The sequence below is a fragment of the Manacus vitellinus genome, unplaced genomic scaffold, assembly GCF_001715985.3.
Source record: "Manacus vitellinus isolate BGI_N305 unplaced genomic scaffold, ASM171598v3 scaffold_3_pilon, whole genome shotgun sequence".
NCBI classification, from domain to species: Eukaryota; Metazoa; Chordata; class Aves; order Passeriformes; family Pipridae; genus Manacus; species Manacus vitellinus.
Window position 1 is genome coordinate 44,856,040 of NW_021940535.1, and position 9,933 is coordinate 44,865,972.

At 37.2% G+C, this 9,933-nt stretch overlaps 1 long non-coding RNA gene across 1 annotated transcript; it reads left to right on the plus strand.

Annotated features, from left to right (window-relative positions):
- Positions 1-1,413: 1,413 nt before the first annotated feature.
- LOC108640192 lies at positions 1,414-9,076 on the plus strand. Its single transcript, XR_001920983.1, has 3 exons — positions 1,414-1,494; positions 7,726-7,828; positions 8,901-9,076. It is a non-coding gene; the product is annotated as an uncharacterized LOC108640192 (long non-coding RNA).
- The last annotated feature ends 857 nt before the right edge of the window (positions 9,077-9,933 follow it).

Genomic DNA, 9,933 nt, shown 5'->3' on the forward strand with positions numbered 1-9,933 from the left:
GGATAGCCACAACACCAGCGCTACATTTAGCCAGAACAATGCCTAATGACACCCAGAGCTTCTATGATACCAAAACATCACCATTTAGCATTTCATATACCATGAATTAAAGTTCTTCAGTGAAAACATTAAGTCAGCAAATTCCTTAATATCTTTGTCTCCAAGTCACTAATGCCCTCAAAGGAAACAAAAAGACAGAGAGACAGTTTGGATCATTTATTGATTTCAATGCAGAACTTATCTGGATATGAAAGAGAAATAAAACATCAAGACGTGGGTTCTACAAGTGAACTATTAAACTAGACTGAAATTTAAAAGATGGCAATTCAGCAAATTAAAATCTGAGATTGTTAAATCTGCCGCCTGATTTTGAAATCAAATTATTTTGCCTTAAAAAAAACCAAAAACGAGAGGGATTAAAAGAAAAACAGGTGGAGTTGAAGCAAGAGAGACATTTTAGCAGAACCATTTTCAAATCCATCTGCATTTACCCAGATGGAACCTGAAAACCTTTTGAGGACCGTTAATTGTTACCCTGCTGCTCAAGTTTCCCTGTGTCATCCAGCAGAGATTTTTAACCTGAACAAGTATAGGATAATGAGTGCTTATATCACACAAAGGAACTACAGTGCACACAAAAAATAATGATTCTGTCAGTTACAAAAAAAGTATTTAGTACCATAGGGTGATTTTTCCAGCGTTGCAGTCGACTGACTTGAATATCTGTTGTCTCCAAGGCTGAGTGAATCACCTTTTAAATATATATAAAGATCTCCTGTGAAATCACTTTGTCAGTAGCTCAGCTGCACAAGGTAGAGATAATCTATATCAAAAATTCCTGACAGGGACTATGCTTCCTTAGCAGGTCTTTGAAACCTTCCCACTCAGTGACCTGAGGCTCCAATGAGTCACTGTAAAAAAGTCAAGCTGCTGTATGTAGGTAATGAATGCACAGATTCATACTGCTGCTATTGCAGCTATGAAAAAAGAATGAACACTTCTGAAAATTAAAATCTGTGAAGTTTATATTTGGAAAAAGAAATGTAACAAAATCTCACTGATTTCACAGTGTGCATTTCTACTGTCAGATGGGTTCAGCGCCTCTTTCGCTCCATGGCACCGATCTCCAAGTCATCTGCACTGCATATAAGTCACAAACCAAGTTCTCTTCTTAGCAAAAAGAGTCAGAAGACATTTTTTCTCAGGAAGCTGCATTGTACAAGCAATATGGATGTGCTAAGCCTAGCCTGCTTCACAAAGCTTACATTTGAGTGGTACAGACGTGTGCTTGCTTCTCTGGAGCAACAAAGACATGGTAAGTGTTCTCACGTTGCAACAGAGCATTAGGAAGAAAGGTTTTATTCTTTCCACTCTAATCAGTCCTTATGGAATCATTTCATTATGACAGATATATGGAATGGTTCCTTTTACCGAGGCCCACCATGCAGCTTTGCCAAGACACAACTGGCCAGATAGGGGAAAGGGTAAAATTAGGTAAGCCCCTATTGCCTTCCTTTTTTTTTTCTCTTTTCTCAATATAAAACCTTTCCAGCTTAGACTGTAGACTAAGTTTAGCCTTAGGTGCCAAACAGCACCTGGCATTCATTGCAATGCATATGCCATTACACCAATTCAGCTTGCTACACAATCTACAGTATAGTTCTTCATTGCAAAAATCACTAGAACCAGTAGAAAGTTGTATTATAAATTACTTCTTTCACTCCAGTGTTTTTTATAGGTTTGCATAAGGAGGACAAGGTGGTAGATGCATTTCTTAAAATTCAACCAGTGGGCAAATTGCAGGACTGCATAAGTGAGAGCTGAATGAGTTCTCTACCTCAGTAAATTAGTTTAAGGCCATATTTACCTTACCTAATAACACCTACTAAAAGGCCTTAGTTCAGGAGCCCAGTCTTCCTGAATTTTCCCTTTAGTTAGCCTAGAAAAATAAACACTCCAGGGAATGATTCACCCCCTGTGACTCCCCATAACAGACTAGTTTGAGGATCACCTGTTTGAATTCAGCAATTGTGTAGAGAGGACATGGTCCACAATGCAGTAGCATTGGTGCCTGTAGGTGCTTTTGATATCTTACAAGTGTTTTAATTGACTTCTTTTCCTAGGAGTAAGGTTGATGGCATGCATCCATGCTGCTCCTTCACACTATTTTTGAGCAGATGCCCACATCCAGATCTAGCTGTGCTGAAAGCCATTGCTGTTCCCCCCTGCCTACCTATCTCCTGCAAATGCACAACTTGCTGAGAGTTGTGCAAAGTCACCCCAGTAGCATGCGAAACAAAACCCATGTTCCTTGTGTGCCAATTCTATTGTCTCGTTAATACTCCATATGGTCTCTCGAAAAGGGAACAAGAAATTATGAGAGAGATGCCTTTTTATTAAGACTCCATGAAACTTCAGAAATGGTCCCATCTTCTAATAAAAATCATTATTGTTTGTATACATGTACACATGTACAAATGTGTACCCCCAGTCATACATTGAAAATGCACAGGGATTTGCAATTAATTACTTGTCCATCTGGTCTCTGTGGGTTGTTAGCAGAGTAGTTAGTTTTACAGTTGCAAACTCAGGAACTCAAATTCAAATCCAGCTTGCAGGCTAGGGATTGGACTCCAGTGTGCAGTCATTAACTACACTCAGCCTGAGGGCCATACTCTACCTTCAGGGCTATTTTTGAAGCATAACTCTCCAGTCTTGGGGTGTAGTTTTCCTACCTTTTTTTCCTCCAACCATGAGCATAGAATTTGTTATTCTTTTGCATCTGTTTAGTATAAAAACTGTATATAACACACAAGAACATATGGTTTATGTATTACCATATTTTATGACAGAATTTGTGCTCAATCAGCTGAAATAAAAAAGCTTATTCTAAAGTCCTATATATATATGTAGGGTATATATGGCACACATCACTTATTAGTACGAGAACTGACCAAGTAGGACAAAGACTGCTTTTGTCATCTGTAACATTTGACAGCCCAGGAATTTTTATGTAAAATGGATGAGAATTGTATTAATAACTTGGGATTTTTTCCTAATAAATTAGACTGTGTGGTCATATATTTTGACACATAGATTATCTTCTGCTAGATAGTTAAAAATATCTCTGACAAATTTTGATGGAAACCATAACAAGTGCTATCAAAAGACAATGAAGCTTCTTCCTATTGGTCCTCTCTGTGGTCTAGCTGAAATGGGTTCTAAAACCTGAAAAATATATCAAACTAATTTATAACCAAGGTTTTACTGATATTTAACCATTACAACAAGTAAGGAAACAAATAGATTAATCTGAGGGAATACATTCCTTTAAGATTCACAATTTCCTAGGAGTTTTAGATACAGCTCATAATTCCCTCCTGCTGTTTTGTAAATTGACAGATCAGACTGTGACCCAACTGCTGTTTAATAAAAAGTTGAAGTTATTTCCTCACTGTTCTGTAACCAGCTTCTGAAGTTCTGGTCAAAAAGGACAAGTGGTGAAATGTCTAAACCCATATCTTTGCAAACTACTTAGACTCGTGTTTGTAATCCCACTGACATTTCTATGCCAGATTATCATATCTGTTGAGGAATATTGATATGCATGAACACAGAATTTTAATTTCTAGGAAGACAGTCCTGGGGAAGGGAGAACAACAGACAAGGGTTGTTTGTTTGTGTGTTTTGTCCTATGCAATGCAAGCAGGTCTGCTTGTTTTATTCTGAGACCAGTTACCTCTATTCTTCTAGACTTGTATTTTTATTTAATTTGATCAAAAGTCTTTTGCCAAACAATGAGGTTTAATGTTACCTTCAATGCTGCTATTCACTTGAGATCAGGATAAAACATTTCTGTGCTTTCCTTACATTTTGCAATCCTTATATGACACGTATTTTTCCTGTTAATCCCTTTGGAATTACTTCTATGTCATCTTTTTCAAAAGTACTACATAATATAAAAATGCAATTCAGACTGAAAATATGGCCTTGAAACATCTTGTCCCAGCAACACCCAATCCATTGTGTTAATAGATCTATTCTCTGCGTAAAATGTTGTCTTCAACTATTTCAGTTCGCTTTTCAGCTTAGAAAGATGAACATTTTCTTTCTTGAGAAGGCAAGTAGATACTTCAGCTCTGCAACTGACTCAGGATGCTTTAGCCAAATTATATAGAGTGTGAATTTTAAAGGAAAAAAAAATTGTCTTTTTTGTCTTCAATTAAGAAAACATAATAAGTATAAAAGTGATCCCTGTGTGTTTGTGGGTGGCACAGGGAGTCACTTCTAGCAGTAAAATTAGAGGTCCGTAGTCTCTTTTAGATATTCTTGAAGCACAAAAATAAATTAACATTTCTCTGACCAACATACAGCCCCATTAATCATGGAAGGCAGCAGAAATGAGAAGCATAGAACAATGATCTGGTATTAACTGTAACTCAAAAAACTTCTGTCCTTTCAGAGAGTGAAGAGCATTTCAGTTTTGCATAATTTAACTCTCCAGCACTTTTAGTGACCAATGTGTTTTTTTTCATTCCAGTTCTTTTACTTATTCTACGCTCTTCAGAAAAATATGTCCATTGACTTTGACTTAAAGATTCAAATTTATTAATATGGATAACTTCTGAAGTTCTTTTGAGTTTTCCTACAGCCAGAGGGCATGTTATAGTCTTCTTTAATGATTTTAGATTTCCATCTCATTCACTACCTGACTGAGCCCTGCCTGTTTCTCACCTGCCCTGGATTTTCTTTTCTCCATAGTGAAGTAGAAAGTGAACATACCCTTTCCAATTTTTGTTTTTAATATTCTTGTTTTTTACTCAGATTTATTCCATGTGATTCCACTTCCAAAACTTAAAAGGAAGACCTGTGTTAAGTTCTAGCCATCTAAAGTTCCCTTCACAGTCAGAAGGAGTAAGACAGAACGGAAGCTTCTCAAAAACTGATTTTATATGATTGTACAGACTAAGAAAGCCTTTAACAGAAAGCAAACATCTGCACTCCATTTAGACTGATTATTTGCCAAAATGTAGACTGATTCACTACTAAGAACTGAACTCCATCCATTAACTTTCAGGTGCTTTATGATTGTTTCTTTCATTGCATTGACTTGCACAGCTCTGTCTGAATTTAAATCTATGTATTTTCCATATTAATTTAAATTTACAGTATGTTTTTCTCATTTTGTACCACTGTTGATTTTTGGTAGGAAGGGTTTACCATTATCTTTTTTGTCGAAGCTGTGCTTCCCTTGTTGACACTTTAAAACTTACATGCTGAGATAATTTACCAAAGTAGTTCCTGGGATTTTCCATCTCCAATGAACTACCATTGTGCTCTTGATTGTGAACTGCTCCAGATGTCTTCATGCCTCAAGTATCCATCCTTGCAATGCTTCAGATCTTCCATCACCTCGAATATGTGCAAACACTATGGCTCAGGAGCTTTAGCAGACAATTTCTTTGGCCTGGAAAAAATTACTTTGTCAATGGTGAGTTCTTAATCTTTTAGGACCCTCTTTTCAAGTGCTTTACCCTGGATGGTCTCATAGTTTAGTCAGATGTTAAAGACTGCCTTAAATCCAAACTGAAAGATAGCTTTGTACAGCTTCAAATTGTACAAATTCTTCCACAATTCTTGCAAACCTTTTTATCTGAGGCTGTCTAACAATTGTTCACATGGTTCATTTTTATGTGAAGTGTGAAATACTCCTTGAATTTTTTACTTCACTTTCAGAGTTGGCCTCTCTGCTTGAGTTACTGAAAACCATTTAAACTAGTTCAAAACCACCTACTGTCAGAAACCAGACTGCCTTCTGTCTTCCCTTTTAGCAGCTGCCCATTGCTTGTAGTTTCTTTTAAACTTCCTCCAGTTGTCCTCCACATTTCCCAAGGGGTTTAACTCCACTGGGGTTGAACAACTCCTTTCTTCCATTCAGGACACAGCTCAGTTGATTTTATTCCTTTTCCAGTGTTTGTCTCGGCAGCTGCAGAGAATGGGGAGATGGGCAGAGACCAGTTCCTCTTGTGGAGGGCACTCCTTAAATGGCAAAAAAAGTAAGTTGTCCTTGCTTCACAACTGGTCTTTTTCTTCCAATTATCACAGACAAAAGCAACTTAAAGAGGAGTTTCCCAAGGAGTGAAGGGGTAGCAAGAGACAGGACATAAAGAAAACGGGATGAAAATCCCAAACTGGTGTGGCCTACTGAGAAATGTCAGACTTGTTACAAAGAGAATCAAATATGGTTGTTGATGACCCTAAATAACAAACACTACCTTCTCCCTTGTGATCTTGCTCTTATGTCTTCCTTACTGCCTGGGCAATAAATATCATTTGGGGCAGAGGAGGGCAGTGGCATCTAAAGGGAACTGGCAATCTGAGATGGAACTGTTGTTGCTCTACTGAGGTTTGTTCTGCTATTCTACAAGGTGAGCAGCAGAGGAAGTGGACATATCTCAGAAAGAAGAAATGGTGTCATTTTTAGCAAAAGCATAGAAAAATTCTGGGATGCTGTTCTCAGCTTCACCTTTCCTTTCTTTAGAGAGTTCAGAAATAGCTTCATTATCTATATAAAAGCAACTCCACTCAACTGAAACATTTTCTGTTCTTAACATTTGGTTTTGTGCGATATTGGCATAGAACCAAAATATTTTGAAGTTTTTCAAGGAGAAAAACGCCCCAGACTGAACAAGAGGCAAATAGAAATGGAATAGAACGAACAGTCCAACTAACTGGCTACTTAATAAGGATATGAACTCTCCTTTCCTCTGTTTCTCTTTCTATAAATAACTAAACTTTCTGTGCATTAAAAAGGCAGAGACTAGTTATCTATGGCCTGATGACAAAGGGACATGGTTAGGCTGCAAGACACTTATGGAAAAGCCTTTTTCCTTAATTATATAAATCAGAGTCTTGGTCAGTCCATAAGACCCAACTAAATCTTGTAGATACTAGCATATGGTTGTCCTGTTATTAAGGTCACACTATTTGTCTCCCCAAAAATCCTTCCCTGATGCCAAAAAAATCTATGTGCATTACCTAGAAGATACTAGAATACTTTGAAAACATTTTTTTTTCCTAGAAGTTTTAACAGCAAGACTCTTCATTAAAAAATTTGTAACCAGTTTTAGGAAAAGCTTTATGTTAAATTTTATGTCAAGGTAACTAATGAGAATGGACAAGTGTTTCATGAGAGGAACATTTTTGTAACATATATATTTTCTTCAAATGTAATACAAGTTAATAATTTTCAACAAAAAGAGAAAACTAACAATGTTTTAGTAAAATGGAGGATTAATTGAGATTTATGAAAAAAGTATTTGTAAATTTTCACTCAGAAATATTTCTTCAAATTTATTAATAAGGTCTCCATCTATTGTTCTATTTACAATGTATAAAGGACTTGTATCTGAGAGTTTGCTAGTTTTTCTCATTGATGGCAATAGAATTACTTCAGTATTTCAGTTGTGTGCCAATGTGTTAGGATAGAAATAACACTAGTTAGGCATTGGTAAAATGGAGTTATGCAGGGATAATCAAGCTTCCATAAATGGAGGAAACTTGTTTCCATACAAAACAGCTTTTAAAAGGAATGGGAAAGAAGATTAGATTTGCTTGCAAGGAATTAGCACATAAAATCACCACGGAGGGTCCAGTGCTTGCTTTTCATTACAGTGCAAGGCTGAGTTCTATGCAAACACCTGACCAGCATACTTTGGATTGCAGGGCATCACAGTACCCTGCTGTTGTTTTGATGGGAAAGAAGGACTGATGAAACAAACTGGGCATTTCAGTCTCTGCTCTACCACAACTTAAAACATAAGATGCTGTGAGTGTTGTTCTGTTGTACACTGATCAATGTGATTGCACCTTTGAAGCTGGCTGTACATCACGCAGTAAAGATATCTTTGATTAATCCCCTCCTGGTTAGTTTAAGTGATAGAAAGCCCCCTGAGGACTTACAGTTTCTCTCCTTCTTTGCAGAGATCAGAGACAAATAGTTTCTTCCTGTGTTATTCTTGTCTTGTGTAAAGAGGATTTGTACAAGGAAGTCCCTGGTGTAAACAGTATTGAAAAATTGTTCTAAAGGATTAAAGCTTCTCTAACATCTGACCCAGGGAGTGTGTCTTCTAGCAGCCTGCACTCATGTAGTGAGGTTTGGGCTTCAGGTAATGAGGCACTAGACATAATGTTTTGAGAAGATGTGAGAGACAGAAGGCTCACCCTATTCTATTTATTACAATAAATAATAGTGACCATCCTTCCTGCCTAAAGGAAGGTAATTTTGCCCAATAAATTATACACGCAAGAGCACACTAGAGCATCAATTTTTGCCTCTTTCAATGCCTTGAGGAAAAAAGCAGGTTAGTACCAAGGAAGTAGGGTGAGGATGAAATCCTATAGCTCCTCAGAATTCTCAGACTTCTCCTCTACTGTTACTTTTAGGCTGAAAAGGACACTTTTTTCCCCAAATCAGAATGTTGTCTGATGTCATTTCTAATTCAATAAAAAACAGTGCCTTTATGGCTCAAAAAATCTCTACAGTTAACTAACATTTCAACACCTTTTTTCAATATGAATTTGTCATCTCTTTAGACATTGACAAAAAGATCAACTTTTGCAACTCAAGTAGGACTTTAGTCAAGAGTTAATGTTTAGAGTATCCTTCAAATTCATTGGCTTTCTTTTGCCAAATATACATTTATTAGTTCTTCTGTTAGACAATACCTTAAGGAAAAGGTAGATCCATTTCATGGATAGAATTGTTGTATAAACATCCTGCCCATTATTTATTTTTGGAAATATAGAAGCCAGTGGAGCCATAGAACTATAAGGTCACATTTGCTTAGAGCAAAATTTTTGTCAAAGATTTCAGTCTGCTTATAGTTGTTTTCTTACAGCAGGGATACTACAGAGGAAAGAGAAATATAGACTGAATGCCAAAACAACACTTGAAAGAATTCTTGTTGTTCCACAGAACAACTCAGAGAGGAGAGATAAAAGCAGAAGTAAAACAGTTGATGCTTCTCTGTATAAATTGTGACTCTGGGAAAAACTACTTTTTGCACACATGTATATGAACACTGTGATCAAATTAAAATGGGATGGACAAACTCAGGTTTTGGTTTTTTTAGAGCTTTCTAAATTTTGAAAATCTTGACTGGGCAATTTAGATGTTCTTTATTAGTCCTTATTTGTTGATGTATGAATGAGAAGATTCTTCTTACTTTTAATGAAAAAAATCTATAAGTGAAATATTGAAGATGATATGAATCAAAATATGATATGAATCAAAAATCTTCTCAATGGACTACCTCTTTAGTCTGTTTTAGTCTCAGAATTCTGGCAAGAAATACAGCTATTTGGGTATACATCTGTCCCAGCTCCTGGGAGCGTAGCCTGGGTCACAGATCACTTGTGGCTCTCCTGGTATCATTCGCTTCCCATCTCTATGTACTGGATCTGTTACACTCACTCGTTCCAACTTCCCTTTCCCCTTGCATAGTCTCACCTCTCCCCGCCCACTACCTCAGTCCATTGCTCGGGTGACATCAGCTCTCACAGGGATATCCTATTTGAATGCAATAGAGCAAACTGATAAACTCTTAAAGCTGGCACTGAATTAATTCCACCTTTCTATCCTTCCCATTTAGCATACTGTAGTCTAATGTCTTGCCGGATCACAGGCTGAATCTGCCTCAAGGTAGTCCTAATTGCAGTCTGCCCATTGATCTTTTGAGTTTCCAGCACTCCCACTCTTTATCCAGGTTTTGTAGCCTCATCTCACCAGGGTCCTTCCCACAGAGCAGCTGTTCTTTCACAACTCTTTCCCCAGCCCATTCACATCTCTTCTTCTCCATGCTGACTACATTGTCTCCATGTTCTTTCTCTGCCTTACTTTCATTTCTGACAGGGTGCAAGAGTAAGTGACTT